Raw genomic sequence first — 12,549 nt, forward strand, 5'->3', positions numbered from 1 at the left:
AAATCTATTTTCACCTGTTTAGCAGGAGTGGGGCGGGTGGAGGTTTGGCCGGTGCCACAGCGGTCATGTCAGTGGAGGGAACCGGGGGTTTCTCTGTGAATTTCACATTCCCGTGGCAGCGTGATAGGTACTTGCTCAGAAGTTTAGGGTTTTTTTTTCGCTGTTAAAAGAAGTTTCCTTCCCACGCAGTGTACAGCGGACGCTAATGTTTTGTCACTTTTTACGGAATCAAACTCAAAATAATGTGAGTACTTCCACGCTTTAAACGCTGCACGGTCATGCTCTCTCCCGCACTCAGTATATTATCCATTGATGATCTGCACATGTCTGTTACCATGAACGTCGCACTTGCTTATGTCATTGTCATGAGACAGTCTCACAAACAAAATCACGGTTTTGTAACGCAGTAAAGCAGCGTGCTTACGGGAAAGTAAGTGTAATCTAATTACTTTTTCTGCAACAGCAATCCCTTACTTTACTCGTTAGTTGAAAAAAGTAATCAGATTAACGCGTTACTGCCCATATCTGCTCAGGAAGACAGGGTCCATTACATGAAGCTAAATTATATCAGATAAATGCAATTCAAACAATGAGAGCATATTTCTTTCAAAACCAGTAATGTACTTTAATTGCTTTTTGGGGGACAGAACAAGTGAAGTAGTAGTAAGTGCTTCACAACAATGTTTCTGAACTTGCACTTCAGTTTATACTGTTTATAACCATTTATTGTCATTAACCCCAGGTTTTGGACCTGAATTCAGACTCAATACACACAGTGAACTATTTATAAGACTTTTATTTGCACAGGTGAGAGTAGAAAACGTGGCTAGAGCCAGAGGGAAAAGCAAAGGGAACAATGGAACGGGAATTCTGCAACAGAGGGAGAAGAGGTTACTGAATGGGTAAGGGAGTTTGAGGCTAAGGTGAGTACGTTTGAGGTGGTGTTTGCTTACTTCCAGGTCGGGGTATCCATGGAAGTGTGAGGAGTGAAACAGCGAGAGGAGAGGGAATGTTTTCTGCATTTCCAGAAGCATTGTGATAGCCAGGAGGGCAGACAGGCTAGGAGGCAGAATGATGAGCCTAGTAGGAAACAGACCATGGACGTGGAATCAGAGAACCAGCGCTAGAGAGATTATGGCAGGAGGTCAGCCCAGAAGACTGTAACGAGGAGATCTAGACACAGGGAAGGAACAAGTAGGAGTGGAATACAGGTGAACCCTAGTTACCACTAAAGGAAAAACTGGTGAGAAGTAGCAGGCAGCGCTGGTTGAAGACGCAGTCCTGCTGATTGTTTGCAGATGAGGCCCAGGTGAGATGCTAGAAACTCCACCCCAATGGGTGGACACAAGACGTTCCCGACACCAGGTGGAAAAACTCTCAGACACTCCCACGGAACTGACTTTCTGAAGGATGAAGTTTTTTTCATTCCAAGACTGGAATGTTTTTCACCCATTTTCAGTTCAGTTCAATCAAATTAAAAAACATTATTTTTTGTCTTGGTTTTGTTAGTTTCTTTGGTAAGCCTTTTAACACTGATGTATAAATCATTCAAAAAATGAGCCAATGTTGGGTCTAGACGAAGCAAAAAACTTGAATTCTAGTTTTAGGCAATTTGTTACTAACGGCCTGTCACAAAAAGACATATTTTTAAGCCATATCTCCCAAAGAAAACAGAATCTGACGTGCATTTTTAAGCCAGGAGCTTGGCATATTTTAGTATGTGATGGTGTACACAGTGTCCCTTAAAAACAGTCAAAAGGAGAAGTGAAAGACAAAAGAAGCTAGCTATATTTTACTTTCATATCTCACTACATGCACTGTGGAGGACTATTAAGAAGATCTTGTTATGAAAAAACCAAACAAGGCGCAGACTCCCTCCATCAGCAAAGAGACCCCGTCTGCTAAGAGAAGCTGGCCTGAAGACTCCCAGAACTGCTGCTTCATATAGCAGCAACATGCTGGACGTTTTGTATGGAGGACCACAAGAGCCACGCGCATCGAAATAAAAAATTCTGTGCTTAATTTTAATAAACTGATTTTTAAAATGCTTTTCAGTCTTCATTTCAAAAAACATTTTCGAATTGCACTTTAATAAACTGCATTTCAAAATCCTTTTTCGAATTCCACTTTAATAAAAACATTTTCGAATTGCACTTTAATAAACTGCATTTCAAAATCCTTTTTCGAATTCCACTTTAATAAACTGCATTTCAAAAACCTTTTTCGAATTGCACTTTAATAAACTGCATTTCAAAAAACATTTTCGAATTGCACTTTAATAAACTGCATTTCAAAATCCATTTCCCTTTCCTGTTCGCTCAGGGATTAACATGTGGATTAGCAGTTGGATTAGCAGTTGGATTAACAACTTCATTTTAAAAATCCTGCTGCTATTCAAATTAGCCACACCGTGGGATGTAAGGAGCTCTCTGATTGGTTGGTCAGACACAGGCTGTCTGCCAGCCTGGATTTTTCTAGCTCATAGCTTCGCCCTGCTACGAAGTGTGTGTGCTTGTACAAAGGCCGTTCAGCCTCGGGATTTACACTCGGCTCGACACGGATGTGTGAAGAATGAAGGGACCCTGCAGCGAAACGGAGAGCTCAACATCTGACTGAGTGCCTGTTTTCACAGTCTGACCACCTGTTGAAGGTAACGTGCTAACATGGCTAACGCTAGCATCACCACACGTAGCTCCGTTATTTTAAGGTCATTTTAGCGTATGAAAGTTTTACGTCGCAGCTATATGAGCTAGCTACGTGTTTTGTAAGCTGCTGTGCTCTTCACAAATAAAGCTGGAAGCAGCTCAGACTATTAGAACCTGCTCTGAGACCTGTTACATTTATACAGTGTTAGAGCAACGGCTGTAACCTACAGCCTTTAAACTAGCGATTAAAATGCTGACAGTAAACTCGTCAGTCCAGATGTTACCACATTACTTTGTGATACTTAGAGTTAAAACAACTGAGACAGGCTGATTAAAATAACAGCTGTCAGTTCTCTCATTCCTTATATCAAGACTGGAGATCACACTACTGATTTCAGTTCATTTAATATGTGAGTGCACAGATTCATTCTCAACTGGACATAAACGATGATCAAAGGTTGTATATATGATGAATTCATCAAATCCCAGCCTCTAACACAGTGCGCTGAATCTTAGCTTTGAATGTCCAGTATATTCTAATCAGTGCAATTTCAGCATTCACTGAACCTACAGTATCTACACCTGTGTGGCACATGTTGTAAAGATACAGATAATGAAATTTAACTATTAATACAATATACATCATGAGAAACAAAAGCTGAAATTGATTCAGTTTAGTACTTTTCTCTGTATGCTCTGTGATTATAGAGGCCTTAAATTCTGTGATATATACTGTAAATGATTTTCACAGAGGTCTTAAAGTAGTTCAATCACTGCTGATAGTCTGGTTGTTTATATTTTCACATGTTTTTGTGTCTGTAGGGCTGTTTGATGACGATTTGGACTCCTCTGGGAGATGAGGACACACCCACATCTGTTCCATACTGCAGCCATTGATGGTGTTACGGCTCTGAGTCAGCTTTAGGCCATCAGATGCACACACTGGAAAACCAGCACCTGGACTTCATGCAGGAGAGACGGCCTCAGTGATGATGGACTCTGCATCCTCTACTTTACCTCCTAATCTCTTTCTCCTTTAACACACAATTAAAATCACTCCAAAAGAGTGTAAACTTACTGAGGAAGTCTCTAACTTGTGCACATTTGTACTTTTACTTGTTTTCTGATATATTAAAGAAGAGTACAGTTATTCACATAAAGTTTTTAGTCTTCTGTATTTATTCTTTTGTATGATGTACCACAGTCATACTGAACTTTACAGACCTGGTGAATTGGAGGGAAAAAAAAGTCACATATATATATATATATATATATATTTATTAGGGGTGCAACGATACTCGTATCGATATTGAACCGTTCGATACAGTGCTTCCGGTTCGGTACGCATGTGTATCGAACAATACAAAATTTTTAATTTATTTTATCAACTTTTCTTCTGACGATGCTGTCTGTGTTGAGAGCTCAGTGGATCTGCGTTCGACTACTCCGCCTAGGCTGCACTGTCGAGCGCAGATCCACTGAGCGCAGCGCAAGCTAGCAAGACAGAAGCTTAGCTCGTTGCAACATGGCAAATTGAACCTCCCCCACCCTCATTCAGATCTGGCCTTTGGAACTGTTTTGGTCTTCATGTGAAGTATGACCCTGAAGGTAAGTGCATCATGGACAAAAGTAAAACAGTATGTCGGATGTGCCACGCAATGCTCAATTACATGGGTGGGAACTAGTGCTTAGCGCAGTTTGCTCGTTAACGTGTTGACGCTGTCCAGCCCCACGCACGGGGCGATCCGCGGTAGCTCGTTAACGGAGATTTGCCGTGTTGTGGCATTAATGTCATTTCAGATTAACGCTGGCAGCACTAGTGGGAACACAACGAATATGACTGCACATTTACTCCGACATCATCCTAGTGCAAAGACAAGTGGAAGCAGACAAAAACAACAAGCACGCATGCTACAAACTTTACCCGAGTCATTTAGACAGTCGTTAGCACATGATTCTCCTTATGGGGATCTGATATGTTTAATATGCTGCTGAGAATATACCCCAGAAGAAGCGTATAGTATAGCTTTTATTTTGGAAAGAGCCATTTCTCTGTAATAAACTCTCTTTTCCAAAGATGAGGGATTTCTCCATGAGATATTTATGTTTTTATTACTTTGTCGTTTCAGCAACATTAAATTTAAAAACTGTACTTTTGAGTTAAAATATATATTTATAATTTTAATAAATGACAAATTAAAAAAGCATGAACATTTTTTGTATCGAAAAAATATCGAACCGTGACACCAAAGTATCGAACCGAACCGTGAATTTTGTGTATCGTTGCACCCCTAATATATATATATATACATACACACACACACACACATACATATATATGAATCATTTAGCTTCAGCAGTATTTCTATTCGTCCTATGAATTCCAGTCTAATGTCAATTCACTGTTTGAGTTTGGTCTTAAACCCCAGAGAATACCACCTAGTTCAACAATCTTTTTATCTGATTATTTGCAAAACGGTTTTCTTCTGAGAGATGCTGCTAGAGCTGAAATTGAGCCCAAATAAACAACAACAAAGTTTAGTTCCTCTGGATTTTCCATGGAAAATTGTTTTATCACTCACTCAGGTGACTTCTCCAGTGTCACGGATGAGTGATGAATGTATCTCCCACTGGAAACCATTGTGTCTAGTTAAAGTCAATCGACTTTTTTAAGGAGAGTTGTTAGATGCTGTGCTCATGAGGACAATGGGTTTTAACTTGCAGCACAACACAAAGCTGCTATACTGGATCAACGATCAAAACACTTAATTGAGCAGAATTAAGTCAAAATGTAATATCCTCATATGACACATCACACATGACCCAGCATTGTTCTAAGAATGCAAACTTTCTTATTGGAAGTTTTCACAGCTGCCAGAAAGGGACAGATTTCTGGCTGGTCTTAATGAGTGGTCGTTGCTCTCTCGTTTTCTCTGGAATTGCTGCACGGAGGATGTAACACCCATGATAAGCGCTGAGGTGTGTGTCCTTGTCAGGAATTAGCCATCCTCAGCTTTCTGGGAAGGAAAAGTGGAACCAGAAGATATTCAAATGTATCTCCTCACAGCTGCTGATGAATTCTACAAAAAACAAAGTTTGTTAAAAACATTTGCAGGTGAATCACCACTGATTTATCAGTGACATCCATTTACTCAAAAATTACTGAAAAGCGACAACTAGAATATATAGTTTATAATTTCAAAAATGTCCTGTACAAAATGAACTATATATGACAAATGTGGTGTGGTGCTTGTGGAATTTTTAACAAGGACCCTACAAAACTTTACAGTACTCATGCTGCCCAACTTTTGACAGCTAGGTGTGCAGTTCCTGCTTTAAATGCATTCACTTTTAAGCTTAAGGAATCTAAGTGATAAGAGGCCAGAAATGTTTGAACTAGCTTATGAACCTAAATCACTGAGGCCGTCTCTCCTGCATGAAGGTGCTGGTTTTCCAGTGTGTGCATCTAATGGCCTAAAGCTGACTCAGAGCCGTAACACCATCCATGGCTGCAGTATGGAACAGATGTGGGTGTGTCCTCATCTCCCAGAGGAGTCCAAATCGCCATCAAACAGCCCTACAGACACAAAAACGTGAAAATATAAACAACCAGACTATCAGCAGTGATTTAAGTACTTTAAGACCTCTGTGAAAATCATTTATAGTATATATCACAGAATTTAAGGCCTTTATAATCACAGAGCATACAGAGAAAAGTACTAAACAATCAATTTCAGCTTTTGTTTCTCATGATGTATATTGTATTAATAATTAAATTTCATTATCTGTATCTTTACAACATGTGCCACACAGGTGTAGATACTGTAGGTTCAGTGAATGCTGAAATTGCACTGATTAGAATATACTGGACATTCAAAGCTAAGATTCAGCGCACTGTGTTAGAGGCTGGGATTTGATGAATTCATCATATATACAACCTTTGATCATCATTTATGTCCAGTTGAGAATGAATCTGTGCACTCACATATTAAATGAACTGAAATCAGTAGTGTGATCTCCAGTCTTGATATAAGGAATGAGAGAACTGACAGCTGTTATTTTAATCAGCCTGTCTCAGTTGTTTTAACTCTAAGTACCATAGAGTAATGTGGTAACATCTGGACTGACGAGTTTACTGTCAGCATTTTAATCGCTAGTTTAAAGGCTGTAGGTTGCAGCCATTGCTCTAACACTGTATAAATGTAACAGGTCTCAGAGCAGGTTCTAATAGTCTGAGCTGCTTCCAGCTTTATTTGTGAAGAGCACAGCAGCTTACAAAACACGTAGCTAGCTCATATAGCTGCGACGTAAAACTTTCATACGCTAAAATGATCTTAAAATAACGGAGCTACGTGTGGTGATGCTAGCGTTAGCCATGTTAGCACGTTACCTTCAACAGGTGGTCAGACTGTGAAAACAGGCACTCAGTCAGATGTTGAGCTCTCCGTTTCGCTGCAGGGTCCCTTCATTCTTCACATATCCGTGTCGAGCCGAGTGTAAATCCCGAGGCTGAACGGCCTTTGTACAAGCACACACGCTTCTTAGCAGGGCGAAGCTATGAGCTAGAAAAATCCAGGCTGGCAGACAGCCTGTGTCTGACCAACCAATCAGAGAGCTCCTTACATCCCACGGTGTGGCTAATTTGAATAGCAGCAGGATTTTTAAAATGAAGTTGTTAATCCAACTGCTAATCCAACTGCTAATCCACATGTTAATCCCTGAGCGAACAGGAAAGGGAAATGGATTTTGAAATGCAGTTTATTAAAGTGCAATTCGAAAATGTTTTTTGAAATGCAGTTTATTAAAGTGCAATTCGAAAAAGGTTTTTGAAATGCAGTTTATTAAAGTGGAATTCGAAAAAGGATTTTGAAATGCAGTTTATTAAAGTGCAATTCGAAAAAGGTTTTTGAAATGCAGTTTATTAAAGTGCAATTCGAAAATGTTTTTTGAAATGAAGACTTGAAAAGCATTTTAAAAATCAGTTTATTAAAATTAAGCACAGAACTTTTTATTTCGATGCGCGTGGCTCTTGTGGTCCTCCATAATTTTGGGGTCCACTGTCCAATTTTCATGCATGCCTGTCTCAGTTAGAAATCCTCCATAAAGACTTTCAGGCTTTGTGGGAATAAGTAGAGTACAACCAAACGGTGGAAACACTCACTGCAGAAAAAAGAAGAAGAAAGAAAACAAAGCCCCCAGAGAGTCAATAAAATCCCTGAACGAGGGAATGAACTGGCAAGAAAATAAAATAATAAATAAAAAATCTAAGAAATTCCTATTGAGCAGAAGGCCTGCAGCATAAGAGAAAACCTAGTTTTTACAGGAATACCAGAGGAAGCAGAGGAAGACTCGATGAAAAACAGTGAGATAATTTATTCAGACTCACTGGAGGACACAGTAAAAGCCATCTGCTTCCATTGTGTCCACCGCTTGGGAGGAAAGCAAAGGATGCAAACCCAGATCAATCGTGACCAATTTTGAACACTTCAAGCAAAAAGAACTGGAGATGCACTCAGTTGAATTGAGTGGAACAGACTTCAGATTCTAGAGTGAAGCAAGGTCTTGTTCCTGATCTGAAAAATATCATCCAAGAAGCTGTCATCACGATCGATAAGTTGCATGTCAATGTGCCGCTCTATCACAACCAGAACACCACTGGATGGCTTTAGTGGTCTTGAGGTGATCTGTATCCACACGAACATCTTTTCCTGATTCTTTCTTCTCACTCGCCTTTTCCAATGCGTTAATAAACAATGAATTTTAATTAGTTATAAATATTAATCCCGGTCTAATCATTATAGTGTGTTTTATGTTAATAAAGGTGGGATTGAAAGAGATTGAAATCTCCCCAATTTACCCCTCATTACACATGAGAGAGGGTAAAAGGTCTTAACATCCGCGTTTTTCTGCTAATAGTAAATCATCTTTATTCTTAATCAAAGATGTATTCAAAGTATAAGTCTAATTAATATGATGAATGAGAAATGCAGTTTGAGTAATGAAATGTATTGTGATGTGGTGTGTGTGTGTGTGTGTGTGTGTGTGTGTGTGTGTGTGTGTGTGCGTGTTTGTCTGTCTGTGTGTGTGTGCGTGTGTGTGTGTCTGTCTGTGTGTGTGCGTGTGTGTCCTGGGGTTGTTGTACCAGCAGGAAATGTAAAGATGGTGGACAGCCCGGAGCTGTCCGGATGTCTGTGGTCTGTAGTGCTTGGTCAGAATGACTAAGTGATTTGAAAGTTTAAACTATGCTTTAAATCATGTTGAAGCAAGGTCACAAAGAGAGAGAGAGAGAGAGAGAGAGGTGTAGCTGGACATCAGGTGATTAAATATGACTGGATGTCACAGTTGTTGAAATTTAATCGTTATCAACAGGAAATACAGAGATAAGTGCATCTTTATGCCTGGATATGCCCATTGACTTCTCCAACCTCTCTCCTCTCAAAAATTTGGTTAAAACAGCATCAAACACACAAATTACATAAAATAATGTAAACACAAAGCACAGTTCACCCGAAGGCATGTACGTGGACAAGTAACACCTCTAGCACCATCTTCCACAATGCACGTTTTCTGCTGTTTTACAGAGATAGTCTCAAAGACTATTTTTGCTGTGCAAAAACAAGGCCCGTTATGCATGTGTGTGAGTAATTCTTTTAAAAAAGATAATAAAAAAACAAGTATTTTAGGCATGTAAATAAAGTTAGATAATTTCTATTGCTCAGTATCTAAGAAATTTCAACTCTCACAGAGTGTGATGAGATGTGCCAAATTGTGTCAAATTTTAGAACGCCTGGCTATGTCTTCACTAAAACCTTACTAACTCTGGACTGTTTCACTTCAGCAGAATCAGTCTTTATTGTCATTATGTTGATTCATGACTTTCTGAAGTATATTGTCTACCACAGCATATTTTCAAAGGGGTTATATGCTATAAAATACAAAAAAATTAGGCGAGAACAAATTGTATTTTTTTAAGTTCCATCCTCAGTTACTTTGACACAATAGCATCTCCATTCAAGCTGTGCACCGCCTACTGGGTATTACTCATAGGATCAGAGAGTGGACGATTTACTGTAATCAGGCCCCATGTTATCTTAACCCTCTGGGGTCCAGGGTATAATTGGCCGTTTTTGACTACTTTTGATTTTACCTCTATATTTCACCTTTAAAATATGTTTTTCCTTGCCTTGTTTGGTATCATTATTTTCAGCACAACCTCAAATATCTGAAATTTGAGTTATTTTTTCATTTTGGCATACTATATTAGCACAGTTGATCTAAATTCAGACAAAAAATTCAAAATCCGAGTAGGAAAAAGTTATATTTTTTACTGTAAAACCCACAAACATGTTTAACGAATCATTTTCATAACTTGAAATGCAAATAGAAATTGTACATTTCTAAAAATTATGCACAAGTTTTGCAAACAACAAAGTGATATGGTACTATTTGCCTAAAAATGCAGCAGAGGCCTCAGGCGTTTTTTATATAACCATTTAAATCTATTTACAGAACAATCAGGTGTGCTGGATCAAATAAGAAGGCACACAAATTATTTGTGCCAGTCCAAAACATGTAGTTTGTGTTCAGTATAAGACAGAGGAGAACACCACAGGCCTAAACCCTGCAGGTCTGACAGCAGGAGGTGCATGAGTGCAGTTTTCCATGCGTTTACACTGGAATCTGCCTTTGACGGCTTTTTTAGAGCAAATATGAAATTCAGTAGTCTAACTGACACACAATACAAAACAATAACTACACAACACACTAACTATAGCCTCCAAACACGCTAAACGTCACTAATGTCTCACATATGAAAACTCGCTCTCTCTCTTTCTTTTGCTCGCCCGCTTTCCGTCACAGGTGTCACTCCTAAAACCGTCCCTTTCTCCCTAAACAACCAAGTGTCACATGTTGCCATATCATTTTTTTGATTGGCTGACATGGTAAACTCTAACACCAATAGGGAAGGGGTATTTTTTGTTATTCTTTTTTCACTCGCAAAGGGAGAGTGTACGCTAGCGCTGTCTGTAGAAAACGCCGTTTTTACCGTTCTTCCCGTTCTTCCCGCTGTAAACACCACTGTTTTGTTCAGAAAAAAACATCGCTTGTATATTTTATCATAACTCTGGTTTTACGTGGCCCATCGACACAATTCAAAAACTGGTATGTAGTTTGAAGTCTTTCGACCCAAGTTGAAATGGAGACTCTGACGTGCTGCATCTTGTAGCTGTGTCGTCTTAAATTGGTCATGTGATTTTGACGCGCCGGCGCGTCCAGCGACCCCAGAGGGTTAATGACCTCATAATGCAGCCTACACCTATTGGAGCATAACTAAGAGGAGGATTCAGCCTCACCTAATGCAGCCCTAACTATAAACCTGACTGAAACTCTTCAAATAAACCATTACTCTGTAGATGATCAGTTAGCTGTTTTACAACTACTCTTTAAGAGGTTTTAAAATAAAACCAAGGTTAGTCTCAGTTGGGGTTGGCTGCCCGCTGCCTCTGATCCCCTGGCACTCCTGCCCTTGACTGTGGGAGCTCCATCCAGGGCTTAAATTTTCCCTCTGCTGGGGTGGGCACATAGTTGTAATCGACCGCCTCTCAATTAGTTTTGTTTAACCCTTTATTGACCATGGGCCCACCGGCGGGCCCATTTTACAGGTAAATTTGAAGGGCCGGTCAATAAAGGGTTAAGTCCAGAATTGAATTCAAAATCCTGCTCCTCACATACAAGGTCTTAAATAATCAGGCCCCATCTTATCTTAATGACCTTGTAGTACCATATCACCCTATTAGAGCACTTCGCTCTCACACTGCAGGCTTACTTGTTGTTCCTAGAGTATTTAAAAGTAGAATGGGAGGCAGAGCCTTCAGTTTTCAGGCCCCTCTTCTGTGGAACCAGCTTCCAGTTTGGATTCAGGAGACAGACACTATCTCTACTTTTAAGGTTAGGCTCCAAACTTTCCTTTTTGCTAAAGCATATAGTTAGGGTTGGACCAGGTGACCCTGAATCCTCCCTTAGTTATCCTGCAATAGGTGTAGGCTGCTGGGGGATTCCCATGATGCATTGAGTGTTTCTTCTTCAGTCACCTTTCTCACTCACTATGTGTTAATAGACCTCTCTGTATTAAATCATCCTTGTTATTAATCTCTGTCTCTCTTCCACAGCATGTCTTTATCCTGTCTTCCTTCTCTCACCCCAACCAGTCACATCAGATGGCCCCGCCCCTCCCTGAGCCTGGTTCTGTCGGAGGTTTCTTCCTGTTAAAAGGGAGTTTTTCCTTCCCACTGTCGCCAAAGTGCTTGCTCATAGGGGGTCATATGATTGTTGGGTTTTTCTTTGTATGTATTTTTGTAGGGTTTACCTTACAATATAAAGCGCCTTGAGTTGACTGTTGTTGTGATTTGGTACTGTATAAATACAACTGAATTGAAGCTTAGTTAAAAGAAAAACCCAAAACAACAACAAAGTGTGCTCTTCAGTTTTAGATACTGAGACACCATTTAACCTGCAGATGGAGGCAGCTTGGGGATATGGTAATCAAAAATGTGGAGGAGGATAATTTCTACTTTGAGCACCTTCTTTTAAAGGATAAACAAAACTGATTTGAATTTCTTCAATCTACAGACCATGTGTTGTATGTAGTAAACAGTATTTACGGAATCCAAGTAGTTAAACTGAGATCTGTTACTTCTGACTTAGCTCGTTTTGCACATGTACAGTTCAGAATAACACCCATCTTGTTGCTAACACTGCACCTACTTTTTTTTTTATTTGCTGCTAATTTTCACAGTTCCTTTGGTCCCTGAATCTCTGGCAGCCTTTAAATTATTTTCATTCTTGCTTACCTTCCTTCATGTTTATGCATCATAACAGTTCTTATGACTCACATTTTTCTTTA

The 12,549-nt window shown here is 39.6% G+C and overlaps 1 long non-coding RNA gene across 1 annotated transcript; it reads left to right on the forward strand.

The window, feature by feature from the left end:
* Positions 1-2,597: 2,597 nt before the first annotated feature.
* LOC135932448 (uncharacterized) lies at positions 2,598-3,805 on the forward strand. Its single transcript, XR_010573529.1, has 2 exons — positions 2,598-2,650; positions 3,468-3,805. It is a non-coding gene; the product is annotated as an uncharacterized LOC135932448 (long non-coding RNA).
* Positions 3,806-12,549: the final 8,744 nt, after the last annotated feature.

Source organism: Pelmatolapia mariae, linkage group LG22 (assembly GCF_036321145.2).
Source record: "Pelmatolapia mariae isolate MD_Pm_ZW linkage group LG22, Pm_UMD_F_2, whole genome shotgun sequence".
In the NCBI taxonomy this organism is placed as follows: Eukaryota; Metazoa; Chordata; class Actinopteri; order Cichliformes; family Cichlidae; genus Pelmatolapia; species Pelmatolapia mariae.